The sequence below is a fragment of the Epinephelus lanceolatus genome, chromosome 21 (genome assembly GCF_041903045.1).
Source record: "Epinephelus lanceolatus isolate andai-2023 chromosome 21, ASM4190304v1, whole genome shotgun sequence".
Lineage (NCBI taxonomy): Eukaryota > Metazoa > Chordata > Actinopteri > Perciformes > Serranidae > Epinephelus > Epinephelus lanceolatus.
This window is the reverse complement of record NC_135754.1, coordinates 6581025-6595876: the sequence shown is the minus strand read 5'-3', so window position 1 is coordinate 6595876 and position 14852 is coordinate 6581025. Positions and strand designations below refer to the sequence as shown.

The window sequence follows — 14852 nt, the reverse complement described above, 5'->3', positions numbered from 1 at the left end:
AGGGATCCCTCTACAGTGGCCCAGCTGTTTTTTCATCTACTGAATAAAATGCCCAGCACGGACAGAGATGCATGCCTGCCAACTGCAAACTGATGAAAATCAAGCAAACCTGAGTGCAGAAAATCACTCTCCATCCATCTGTGATTGGATGAGAGTGGATCAAATTGCAGGAACATTAGTCAAATAGGTAAATGGATAAAGGAACACATTGTGGGTGCATTGTGTTAAAGTTTTTTTTTTTAAATGGTGGCTGCAAGGGTAGATTAAGAGTAGGTCTGTCAGCTATGTGACCCACCCTTTAGCGACATGACTTGCCCACCATATAGACATGTCAGTCCGCAATCAGTCCACAAATATTCCCCTTCATTGCTTGGCCTGGAAGCGGAAGGCCTGACAAAATTAAAGAGTTAGCGATTAGCTAGCTGTGATATATTACGTTATAAGAGAAGAAATGGCCATGACGTCAGTATGTAAACACCATATCCCGAATTCAGAAACCGGGTTTTGCCCTTTTCCCGGTTTCAAGAAACCTGGTTTTGCCACCTGGAGTACTCCGATAGCAGCCGGGATACTGGAGCATGTAAACGCCTTATCCCCGTCTCTGACGGCTGCCCACCGTGTGCGCAGGTGCCAGAGTGATGCACCAGATATACAAGCAACATGGCGGCAACGAGAGCTTCCCATTTTTGGAGTGACGAAGAGACTGAATTTTGCCTGAAAATGATGAAATGACAGCCGAATACCTATCAAAGTTGGTGACGTGTTCAATATTTGTTGTCGCTCTCTCCTGCCATTGCTGAAGATGAAGTGGATGAGCCATAGCTGTAATGCAATGTGAGTATATACTAATGCTAAGCCCGCTAGAAGCCACAGAGGTCTCATTTTTGTCTTACTTCTAAATATAATAAATATATCACATTTCCCACTCAATCTGTTGTAAACAAAAGACGTAAAAGACGTAACACGCCTGCGCAGATAGGATGCAGTGATCAGAAAACGGGTTACTGGTATTTATCATGTATACAGGGATATGAATAACCCGGTTTCTCTGTGTTCCATGGAAACATCATATCCCAGATATGCTCATCGAGATAAGCTTCAAAACCGGGATACTAAAGACCTTGTAAACAGGCACGGCAAATCACACTTTAACCCGTCATATCTATATTGTTTCAAATTTGAAAAGTCCTTCCACCAGATCTGCTGGACAGAGACATGATCTATTTGGAGACCAGTAATTTGAGAAATAAACACACACATTTAGATAAAAAACGTCGGCAAGCATCACAAAGATATGATGGGTTATAGTATGATTTGTTGTGCCAGCCATATTGACTCCAATAGAACTGACACGAAAGTCTGGCTCCTCAAACACTGTCACTGACTCCATGACCCTTCCTTCTTCATAAGCCCTTTTTAAATAGGAATTGTGCAAATTTGCAGGAAAGCCCAATCACTTCTTTCAGCATTGGCAGTATAAAAACAAAATCAGGGAATGCAGCAAAATGCGGCCTTCCTACTTTTGTTCATACAGAATGTGCCTTTTTTCAGGGCAATGGTGGATGTGAGCAAGTAACAAAACGTGTAGCTCAGCGTGTGACGTAAACAGTGACGTACTCCGAGGGAAGCCACGGCTGCTCAGTCCTTCGTCGATTCTCTCATAAGTTGGCCTGTCTTTCACCATTCCTGTCACTTGATGGTTAATGCCTCTTCGTTTGCCAGGGCAAGGAGGGCATGCAATTCCTTGTCTCCCCAGTTGCCCATCTTTACAGTGTCTGTCAGGTTTGCGTTTCCCTCTTGCTACTAGCTGCTCATTCCTGCTATCTGCTGTTTCCTGTTAGTCCACCACCAGTGGGTCACATGTGTGGCGTCATCAACAGCCCCTCCCATGGCGGAAGGGCACTTTGTTCTTTTTAAATCAAAAAGGTTCTGCCGATACGTTTACCCCTACATGGCGGAAAACTGGGCACCTCGGATAAACTCGCCAATATGGCTCTGTGTGTCTAAACACTCGCAGCTTGCCTGCAAAACAGCCCAACATTCGCCGAAAATCTGGCAGTGTAAATGGGACTATAGCTTCCTTTGGTTAGGGAAAGGGTAATGGGAAGGCAAAATCGTGTTACTTATGCTAATGCTAAGTTAGCAATTAGCTGGCCAAGAAGTATTATGTTAGAATAGAGGTGGTTAAATTTTAGGTAGGGGTAGTGGGAAGGGGTTACATCTTGTTACTTATGCTAATGCAGATTTAGCGATTAGTTAATGTTAGCTACGTAGTATTATGATAAAAGGGAGGTGGTTGAGGTAAGGGTTATTGTAATGAGAAGGGTTACATCATGTTACTTATGCTAAAGCTAAGTTTGTGATTAGCTAACACTAGATGAAGTATTACGTTAAAAGAGAGGTGGTTAACATTAGGGTAAGAGTAATGGAAAGGCTTCATCTAGGTACTCATGCTAATTCTGTTAACAATTAGTTAATGTTAGGTATGAAGTACCTGTTGTTGTCATGGTACCAAAATTGGGACCCACGGTATGATACCAGTGAAAGTATCACAGTTCTGAGTAGTATCACGATACTAAACAAAAATTAGGCAGATGTGCCTTTTGTCATTTATAAAAAGATAAACCACTTTTCTATAATACATCAATGATATTTCAATGGAATAAATTACTTATTGACATATTGATGCTGTTTTTGAAGTATGAATAAGTAATTAACATAGGGGGGATCAAAATAAAATAAATAAATAAGATAAAAATCAACCAGCCACCCACCTCCTCTGATAAGTTAAGAACAGTCCCTTAAAGGCGCTATATGTAAGAATGTGGCCAAAACGGTTACTGCACTCAAATTCAAAATACTGCCGCGAGTCGTGTCCACCCCCCCCTCCCCTACAGATTCGAGGCTGCTGGACAGCGGCACGCTGGAGACTGATTTGTTTACCCACCGGCAGCTGCCGTGGCAGGGCTGCGTCGCCGCGTCCTTGATCTTCAGTTTTCCAGCAGACCGTTCGAGCAAGTCCGGCTTCTCTGCTGCTAACGCTGCTGCCGGGATACAGCTGATGAGGAGCCGGCTGCTAATGCTATGTACCGGGACACTGCTAATGCTGCTTGCCGTGCTGCTGTAGCTCAGTCGTAACTGTAACTGATGCTGAGACTCTACTGACTGCGTGACTGGTAGACGGCGGTGGGTGGCGCAACAGGCCAAAACACAAATTCAAAACATAAACATGATTTGCGGACCATAAAATTTTTTTTTAAATGCGAATATTCTGGCTGTACTATTGTTGTCGGTGAGATCAGTATGTTATATGAACATTATTCCTTAGTCTCTGAGACATATTAGGAGGATTTTATGACTATTTGCTTTATATTTCTTACATATAGCTCCTTTAAGTGCGGTGAGGTTTGTGGGCCGCTACCTGCCACAAAGAGAGAAATGTGAACAGCTCATTTCTCCTCTGACACGTCACATACCTGTGTGCCGCCACGGCTTGGCTGTTCAGGTACTCCTGGGCAGTCATGACACCAACAAAAAGGAAATTTTTGGACCTGGAGTTCTCAGTTGCCGGTAAACTGCGTTATCTTGTGTGGCCGTAGCGCTCCACCATATTCCTGTCTGTGACCCCCGTTCAACCCACAATGGGCAGGATTCGCCTTTCGTTTCTGCTGCTGGTTGAAATCTGAACTTGCACAGCGTGCTCCTGAATGATTTCTTTTGCTCGCAGAAAACTATTTTTAGTCGCAAATGCGAGGATACTCACCCTCTTGCGATTGGACTTTGAACTTATCCCACAATGGTGGTACCGTGGGGTACCGTAGTACTACGGTACTCCAACATTATGGTGTCATATGTACCGTGGTGTTTAAGTTCTGCGGTCTACCATTGGTATCAGTATACCGTGCAACACTATGAAGTACTATGTTAAAAGAGAGCGGTTAAAATTAGGATATGGGTAATTGGAAACATCTTGAACCATATGTTCATGTATTGTGAATGATAAAGTGGATTATTGCTACATTTTGTCTCATTTAAGTGTAGCATTGTAGCAGGCTTCAGCTAGCTGTTACAGTGGGTTTGCCTTGTACTAGTGGTGGGCGCGAGTTTTGGGGCGAGTTGTGTACACTACAAACGGGATGTGTCTGCAGCTACACATATCTCAGATATTGAAAAGCAAAGGTCCAGCAGAATGGAGGGAATCTACTTAAACATCAGTCTCTGGAGAATTAACTATGATGTGGCTGACATACAGTATAGCCCGTTGTTTTAACTGGGTATCTACCCCATCCTCAGAGGCAAATCTCCATCTATCACAAAGACAAATGCAAGGCACCCTCATGTTGAATAGCACTCTGTGGGGATGGAGATGAGACATCTCTGACAAGAACATGCGACACAACACTGTTTAGAAAAAGCCCCTTGACAAACATTTAGGGATTTATATGTGCATCGACATGCAGAATCACGTTCACAGTTCTCTCAGGCTGTCTCAGATACACACTCAAACACACACACATACACGAGCATTCACACACACATCCGGAAAGCTGCAGTGGTCAGGCCCTCACAGCTTGCTTCAAAGCCTGAGCCCAAAGCCCCCCGAAAGCACGCCCAAGGCTACGCTGGCTGCAGCAATCCCTCCTCAGCCCCGCAGAAAGAAAAAGAGCAGATCCATGCAGACTATGGAGGGCAGCTGGACTGGACTCCAAAGATGTGCCACATGATTTATATTGATTCACTCTGTCATGGATGGAGTTTATCACAACCTCGTTATTGGTAATTGGACACCATACTTGTACATAATGGTTTAGAGAATGATGAATTGCAAAAATATGAGAAGTGTAGCATTAATAAATAAATGTAGTCTGGTGGTATGAAATGGATACTTAGTGGGCTACAAACATATGGATCTCCATAATGGCTGATATTAAATAAATAATGACATGAACAGAAATAAATATGTAAAATACAAAAAAGTGCTTTGTTATAAAATGTTATTTAATATATTTGAATTGTATGGAATATTATCAGTTTTTTGGGGGTTTTTTTCAAATTATTTTGAAGTGCATGTCTTTTATTCCTTTAAGCTCCAGTTTATTCCTCAGCAACTGTCTTTCACATGCATATTTAGGACACATCACATGATCCACAGTCTGTATGATTACAGGCATCACACATTCTGCTTGGATGTTTCCCAATAAAGCCCAGTTCAGACCAAAGATTCACAGCATGCTTGACACTGTAAATAGGAGTGCTGTTTGGGCATTGGGTGCACACTCTTACCACCCGGCATACACCTCCGGTGCACTTAGTAAGTAGAGTCTGAACATCATCTCATGTAGTGTGTCATAGTAGACGACAACCAACGCCACGTCTGGGACACCTCAGGACATTCCAACAGAAAGTCTAGCATGTTTTTTTTTTTTTGTTTTTTTCTCATTCATGACTGCTCCTGTCACAGCCGTCACTTTGACCAATAGAAACACAGAGCGATCTGCTGCCATTGGCAACTACAGGACAACAACACCCCAGCCTTTTTGATATTTTCTCAAGGGACATTACCACACAGAGTAAAAAGGGAAAATAGATGGTGTGAAACAGCAGAGGCACTTTATCAAGCCCCTGAGTACTGCCATTAGCATCAAGCTAGCAAAGAATGTTACTTCTTCATAATGGAGACTGACATAAATTAAGAAAATTAAACACACACACATAATTACCACAACTGCAGAGGCTCCCAGCTTCATTTGAAACAGACAACATTATAAACGGGCCGTTATTTATTATTTCCTCTGTATTTTTATATTTTTATTTTTTATCTGCTCCCGTTTGCCTTGATAAAGTTAATCCATCGGGCCGTCATTTCAAACTCAGCACTTCCTGTACCTGTATAAAATTAAAAGCCCATTATAACTTCGGTTGAGAGAATCACTTTATTTTCTAAATAGGCTTATATTGTGAAACATTTGCAGGAACTTGTTGTGGAGGATTCAGTGACTTGCATGCTTGCGTACATTACTTTAGCTCCTGCCATCTGGTGTTTTTGTCCATTATATTTATGTCTGTTATGTTTTATGAACCCCAGGAAGACTAGCAGTCGCCAAGGCCTAAGCTAATGGGGATTCATTTAATAAACAATAAACAACAGTCTGTCATGTCTGTCGGCCAAGTCACGGCACGATTTTATGGCTCCACAACCGCCTAATCTGACATAGTGACTGTCTATCCAGTCTATCCAATTGCATTCAGAGGTATTCTGGTGTACAGCAGTGACACCATTCTGTTGGAAACTTCAAGGGGCCAGACTAATTAACCTTTGCGATTTGGTCTGGCAATTTCAGGTACATTTTATTGAGAGCTCTTTGTTTGGACTTCCATATATGTCACATGAGAATTAAGAGTTGGTGTCTATATTAACCACATTAATAACCCTCTGAGCCCTGATGCAACACTACTATGAAGACCTACTAAGTCCATGTGTTGAGGTCATGGGCCAAACAAGGGCCTTTTTTGTCTAGCATGTCACCTAAAGGCAACATTGACATATTTTAAGTACGTGATATATGTAAGTCACGAGGAGTATGACATATGTGACTTATAGTTCATGACATACCATATGTACTTAGTTTAAGCCAAATCATGATGTTTTTTCAGAACCTTATTACGTATGTAGTCTTTGAGCCTAATGAACCTAATGAAAGTAAAAGTTTAAATCTAACAAAACATTTTATTTAAGAGCTTTTATATGCTATCAAATACCATTTGCATACTTCAAGAAAAATTATATTCATGATGTTTATTTAGGACTTCCATACATCAGTCCCTGGCTGTTTTTTATTGTTGCAGCCTGAAACACCTGATTTTACAGCAGCTTTTCTAAAAAATTGCGATGTTATTGTTGCAATGTTTATAGGTATTTTTCACAACTGAATTGCAGGGGCAAGTGAAAATTGCCAAAGCATTTGCGATGCGGTCACAGATAGAATTAGAATCTATTTGTGACAGTTACAAGGGTGGGGGGAGCAACAGCTGACAGCCGCTGAGCAGCTGTTTCGACATAGTGCTGAAGAATACTCAAAGAATGGTGAGCCGCTCTCCTCCAGCTCTCTTTGTCTGGGTAGTATGAGCTAACACGGAACAACTTGAACTCATCCCTACTTATCATAATTTGCCGCTTGGATCGAAGCCTCTGATTCCCTTGTCTTGGATTCTATTTGTGATATTCATGGACAGGATCTCAAAGTGCAGCCAGGCAGAGGAAGGCGTCTGGTTTGGTGACCTCAGAATTGCATCTCTGCCTTTTGTAGATGATGTGGTCCGGTTGGCTTCATCACACCATGATCTCCAGCATGCACTACGGCAGTTTGTAGCTGAGTGTGAAGCGGTCAGGATCAGAGTCAGTACCTCCAAGCTATGATTCTATGCAATCCAGGTCTATGCAATCTAGCAATCTGTTCCCGATAGAAAATGTTGGTCCCTCTGGGTTGGGAGTGAGTTACTGCGTCAAGTGAGGAAGTTCAAATATCTCAGGGTCTTGTTCACGAGTGGGGGTAGAATGGAGCGTGAGATGGATCGGTGGTTTGGCACAGCATCTGCAGTGATGCAGGTGCTGTGCTGGACTGTCATGGTGAAGAGGGAGCTGAGCCAGAAGACAAAGCTTTTGATATAATGGTCCATCTACGTCCCAACCCTCACTTATGGTCATGAGCGTTGGGTAATGATGAAAGAATAAGGTTGTGAATACAAGCGGCCAAAATGAGTTTCCTCAGAAGGGTGGCTGGGCTCGGCCTTAGAGATAGGGTAAGGAGCTCGGACATCTGGAGGCAGCTCGGAGTAGAGCCACTGCTCTTTCACATCAAAACGGGTCAGTTGAGGTGGTACAGGCATCTGATCAGGATGCTTCCTGGGCAACTCCTGTCGGAGGTGTAGGGGCAGACCCAGAACATGCTGGAGGGATTATATATCTCATTTGGCCTGGGAACGCCTCGGCATCCCCCAGGAAGAGCTGGAAACCATTGAGAAAGAGACGTCTAGAATGCTGTGCTTGGCCTGCTGCACTCACGACTTGGCTTCGGATAAGTGGTTGAAGATGAATGGATGGATGGATGGATGGATGGATGGATGGATGGTTGGATGGATGGATGGATGGATGGATGGATGGATGGATGGATGGACGAAGCCTCGCAGCTGCGGATAACATCCGACACAGAGGCATTAATCTTGCATCGACACAGAAACATGTCGATGTTAATAAACTTCAGAGAGCTTTTTCAATGAAGCCTTTGCATGCAGATTTTCACTATTTACTATGAAGCGGCCGGTCCTGTCAATTATATGCGCGTCAAAAGCTTGGCCAAGAGATTGTGGTTGCATCTGCTTCGCTTTCTTTTTTAACAGCAAGCCTTGCCTACGTTAGTGGTGTGTACAGTCGTCTCTCCTTGTTAGATCTAGTTTCTATGTTCCACCTCATTTTTGTCTCATCCAGAGAGAGTTCCAAACGGGGCTCTGTGTCTGTCAACCAGTGAAGGGAATACCAAAGTGCAAAGCAATAATGTGATACACAGCAGACTTTAGGGCAGGACTTTTTTTCCCAAAAAATTATGACTTTATTCTTGACTTTTTGGAGAACTCAGACATGTGGGCAGGGGTGGCTGGCCAATAGAGGGTGATAGGGCGCTGCCCCTCCTTGAGCCACAAAAGAAAGATGATGATAATAAATGTATGAATATCATCATCATCATTATTGTCATATATACACACAATACATTAATTATTCTGATAATTTTCACACGAAACAGTTCGTCCTGCCTCAGAGGCAGTGTGAAGTCGTGTTCCGACCCTTTGGGGCAACGTCAGCCTGGCTGGACATCACCCCGATTCACTCTCATAGATTTTCATGTAAAAGGCTTTTTTTCTAAATGCAGGCACTCCAATGCAATCTCTATGTGTTGGCTTGCCCCAACGTGTTTTTGTCATATGTAAACCACCAAGTATCATTCATGTGCTCCTCGGATGGTCCGATTTCCCATGTTGGGAAGTCGTTCTTACTTCATTGTGTGTTCATGAGCATTTAAGTCGTAATGTGGAGACATCATGGACATTACAAAGAAGATGTGTTGTATTTTATCACTCAAAATGTTTAAAAAACACGTCGCCAACCATTTCCACTGAAATATTGCTTTACAGTCGGAAACTAATTTTTCCTATTATTCCGACATCACTTGAGGCAGCGCCACTGCGCAGCGGTCACATTCAAGATCAACATGGCTAACGTTTCCAGCTGATCCAAGAGGCTTTTTAACCATATAGGTTATAAAGTAACGACGCATAGTGCGTCCAAATTCACACCCATTCTTCTCTATGGATTTTCTCTGTGACCATAGGTCATAGCGACAAGCCACACATATCACGTGAAACAGCGGAACCGCAGCTTTCCAACAGCGAAAAAAAATTATAAATTTACACTAAATTATGTATAACAAAGCTTTCATACAGCTTTGCACACACATTACTCTTGGATGGATTACTTGCAAATGCAGGCTCGCACAGAAATGCCACGCATATCACATGAAAGCGCGTCACTTCATATAGTGAGGAATATCTTATCTTACCACGTCTTAGGCTTGTGTGTGTTTCTCCCTGTCTATCCACGTTTGTAATCCAGCTTTCAAGATGCAAATATCTCCATATTGTCCAGTTGGCACTCCATCAAACTTTGTATGACCAGTGACCAGTGACTTCACCTTTGTGCACCCAGACAACTGAGGCCTAATTATGCATGCTGACAGGGCAGTAGTCACAATATACATTGAGGGGGACACGTCCCCCCCCAATGCCCAAAATGTCCCCCCAGTATATAACTGAAACTGAAAAACAACAACAAATAAACATTCAGGTCAGGTCAAAGAGCAGTGATACCATGTGATGTGCATTGTATTAAGTTGTAGGGTATGCCTGCATTTATTTCTTTAATCAGAACACAAAATGAATTCCCACTTAGCTATAATAAAATGTTTTCTGATTAGGACTGACAATGACTCAGTGAATACCTTAGTCAATTTTATTTGATTAATGGTAAAACAGGTCTCTGTTCACATTCAAAGGTATTTGTGTGGGCAAACTGCTGAAAATTAGTCTGTTGATGACCACAGTGGATTGTTCAGTCATTGTAGAGCCAAATTAATTCAAATTTACCCATTGAACGGGTCACCTCAGCCATCATCACAACAATTGCCCCCCCCTGAGAAATTTGGCAGGAGCCGCCACTGCATGTGGGATGTGTTTTGAATGTGCATCAAGTATTCAACATGAGCAGAAATCTTGCTGAAACAGCTAAATAGCTAAAGTCCAAGGATTCATAAATTAATTATAATGAATTAATGTATCATTGACGTAGGTGCCACATGCACATTTAAAGAGGTTACCTCCTCAAACAGAGGACACAAATGAGGATAGAAGAGTAAATCATGTGTGTTAACTTATCAGAGATAACATTTAATGAGAAAAGTTGATTCAGAGGAAAATAAATATTTAACGGCAATACAGAGTGCCTGAGAGCCTTATTGCATTATATTCCATTTAATTTTTTATATTTTAAATAGCCACCTGTTGCCTGAATATTGTGTTTTCCCTTACATAAATGAAGACATTTCCACCAGAATGATAAATCTGGTGGAAGAAAAAACACCAGAATGCAGGAAATGAAGTGACTGACACTCAGTTTCATTTTTGGAACCAGCACCAAATGATCGCCTTCTGACAGGCTGTCGATTGTGATCAAAAAGAAGCTCTACAGTAATCAAAGTTTGAATGTCAAGTTTCTAATTGTTGCATTTGTTCAAGACTCACAAATATAATTCCTATTCACATGGCTTTTTTGCTCCCTGGGAAACTAATGATAATGATACCTAACTGTGCAGTTTAATCAAATCTGTTATTTGGCATTCAATAGCATGCTTTTTTTAAAATAATATACACAGGGTAAAAATCACCATTTATATTCAGAGAAGACACTTATCCTACATTTTAATTAATGAGGGGTGGTAAGGGACCTGGATAATAAATAGGAGAGCGCTGGCCCAAAAAGGCTGGACTAGGCTCTAGTTTTACTATAAATATATATTTCGATATCCATGTTGCTTTGAGGTGTAGGGCTGATATCAAGGCAGATACCAGCACAAATTTAAAATAAATCCTGGGGCGTCGGTAGCATAGTGGATAGTGCCGGCGCCCCATATACAGAGGCGATGCCTCGCTGCAGCGGTTGCAGGTTCGACTCCGGCTTGCAACCATGCTGCATGTCACCCCCACTCTCTCTCACCCTGTTTCACTCTGTCCTGTACATTAAAGGCAAAAAGCCCAAAAAATAATATGAAAAATTAAAAAAAAAGAAAAAAAAATCAAATTAACAGGGGAAAAATTACATGAGATTACAGAGGTACCCCCACCATCTCAAGAGTGGTTTTAACAACAATTAACATTCACAAACCAGCAACAACCAGTGGGTTCCCTGTGTCTGGGTCACAAACTTGTAGGGCTATAGTCAACCAAAGAAAATTTTGGTCGACTAAAGTCGTACATAATCTTCAACTAATCGATTAGTGGGCAGAGTTAGACAATCTGTGTGTAAATGTGTAATCTGTAAATATAATACACATTCCACAAATACAAAAAATATCTGTGAATACATTAAATTAATTTGCAAATAAATGAAAAGCATTTGTGAATATCTTCCTAACATTTACAACTTTCAAACGGGAACTGCCCATTGGTTCGACAGCCCATTGGTTTGACATCCCATTGTTCAGACCATATTAAACTCATTGTTCCGAAGTCCGTTCCGAAATCATCATGATGCCCTGTGGTTAAGGTCTGGTTAGGTTTAGGCACAAAAACCACTTGGTTAGGGTTAGGAAAAGATCATGGTGTGGGTTAAAATGAAAAAGAAAGTGACAAACACATAAGACGTGAGCCTGCTCCACCTCAAGCCGGTCGCGGCGCACCATACGCCCACCACGAGCCGTTCAGCACCGCGGACAGTCGGACTAATGGGATGTTGAACCAATGGGCTGTCGAACCAATGACATGGACCCCTTTCAAACAGGCATTTGTGAACTCAGTTTTTATTTGTGAATCGAAAAAACATTTGAGGATCTCAGTTCTACGTCTGTGGATTTGCTTTTTACACACACAGATTTTTGAGACAAACTTTCCGGCGGTCCCGAACGAAAATGCACTCGTATCACTCGGCCATCTTCGGATAGCACGTGATCACCCAGCTGATGACGTCATTTCCGCATGTGAAAGTAAGAGCACGCAGTCTTTCTATGAGCTGTTTTTTCTTGTTGTTTTTTTAATAATAATCAGCGATAAGTAACGTGCATTCATTGTTTTATGTTAATGTCATACAGTGAGTATTAGTGTGTGTTTATTTATTCTATGTATCTGGCACACACTTTTGTATACATTTCTGTTTGAGTATGAAAGGCACGGTGGCTTGGCTGCTTCTTCAGTTGGCAGTTATCAGCCAACTCATCCTTTATATTTTTCATTTCGAGTAGGATTAAAGTCACAAAGCACTTCACATCTTATTATTAGTGTACTCTTACTAATGTAGTTGTAATGTCTGTGCTGACCGCACCGTGTTTAGTTAGGTTACATCATTTCAGTGAGGTTACCTTAACTCTTGTAAGATATGACAAGTGGCAACACCCTGGTTAAAGTCTTTGATAGAACAGCTGTTGGTGTTGGTAGCTCTTTTTGTTTAGAAATGTAATATTGTAGTTGTATTGTTCATTGTTAATATGTAGATTGCGCTAAGCTAACGTTAGCTACTGAAACAGCATCTGCTGCCATGGCAACAGTAAACATTAATGTTGCGGGCTGGGGGGACGAAAGCAGGGTGCAGCATTTTATGTAAAGGTTAATGTCCGACGACTATTTAATCTCTGTAGTTGACAGGCGTTGCCATGGAAACCCGCTGTGGCCGCAGCGTAGAGAGCGACTCTGATCAGTGAAGGGAAGTGAGATGATGGCTAAACGTTACGTGATATTATTCAGAAGATGATTATTTCAGAAAGCCAGTGCACTTCTTACCGCTTGTATGTTACAGACTCTGGTGCTCAGAGGATGATGCGCAAAAAAAAAAAAAAAAACTTGAGATATTACTTTCATGATTCATTGGCGTTCATTTATAGGCCCAAAAAAATTTGTTTCAAATAATCAACATCCAAATAGTAGTCAAAATTGTTTTTAATTGCAACAAATAATTCATAAACATACAGTAGTCGAGATTAAATCATATAAACACATTAACAAATTAACGATTGTTTCCTATTTAAAATTAAATGCTACATTACCATTAATAGTGAAATTTGAAAGTGATATGGGTATGTCCATCATAGTAGAAAAAGTTGAGTCCGCACACTAGATACAGCTCCCAAGATTTAATCTGAATATCACCACATGTGACATTTTGGGCACAGGCCCTTCATCAGACATGAAACTGGTACAGAGACACACCTGCTTAAATCAGTGTCAGGGATCACCTGACAGGACATGTGATGTGGTAAACAAAAGAATGATAAAAAAAAAAATACACATATATGATCATATCTAATCCCCAAAGTACAATACAAATGATCATCAATAATGCTAATAATCAATACACATCACTTCATATCAATACACAACAATAATGATACTCACAATCAGCATGTGAAAAAGTAAGATCAAAGCAACTTGAATATCACATGACAAAGACCATCAGGTATAAACCGTCATACTGTGATGTAATATCAAGAAGAAAAAAGAATACCTGAATACCTGAAAGAAGAGGCGCCTCTGCTACTCTTAAAAGTAGTGATATAGAAGAACAAGACATTTCAAATTGTCCACAGCTATATACAAGTAGAGAAAATAAGAGAAAGTCATGTCAACAACACCACTGGAGCAATGGTGCCATGTACCAAAACCCACAAACAACCACAAGCTCGAATGCTAATGTCAGCACAAGGTAATCATCATCAAAATACAAGAGTCAACATCTTCATCATCAACATCAGCATAATAATGGATCAAACGCTAAGAGCAAGCATACAACGCATAGAACAGTCAAAAGGAAGTGTCAGAAGCCTCAGGTCAAACTCCTCATTTAGACCTTTCGGAGAAAGAGTGCCAAGGGTGTAGATCCAAAATGCTTCTCTCCTCAGTAAAAGAGAGTTTACATCACCTCCCCGACTTGGTAGTTTGACCTGTTCAATACCAACATATCTAAGGGAGCACACATTATGTGAAGTCTGTGTAAAGTGTACTGCTAGTGGGCTTCTGTTGTCATGGATGCTGGACCTGTGCTCCATTTCCAGGCTAAGCCACACGGGCATTTAAGCATGTAGATGACTTTCCAAAGCCAAAGCCAAAGCTGAGCCAAAGCTGAGGTTTCCACCAGGACTCTGGAAAGACTGCAGGAAAGAGAAACATGTTTATACCTGCACGCAGTCATACTCAGTGACTATATGAGAGTGAAAAGGATCCCACGTGGCCTAAGGATTAACAAGGGCCCCATTATTGGCAAAGACAATGATATCTTCTGTGACAGATGGTGCGAGATATTGAATAAATGTTCATTTGATTTGATGGCGCTCACGATCCAGGAGGTGTCGGCAAATCTTGCGAGAGTGCGCGAGGAGATCTCGCAGGTCAAACGACTTCTGGGAAACAAGCTCGCAGACACGGACAAACTCAAACTGCTCTTGGACGAGTGTGAACATCTCAAGAATGAACTAGCCAAAGAAATTACTGCCTCCAAGAAGAGTAAGTTTGAAAGAGATGCTGCAGATTATGACAGTGGGAGA

The 14852-nt window shown here is 41.5% G+C and overlaps 1 pseudogene; it reads right to left on the bottom strand.

Annotated features, from left to right (window-relative positions):
* The window catches only part of LOC117247479 (uncharacterized), a 28828-nt pseudogene extending 14060 nt beyond the window's left edge, over positions 1–14768 (bottom strand).
* Positions 14769–14852: the final 84 nt, after the last annotated feature.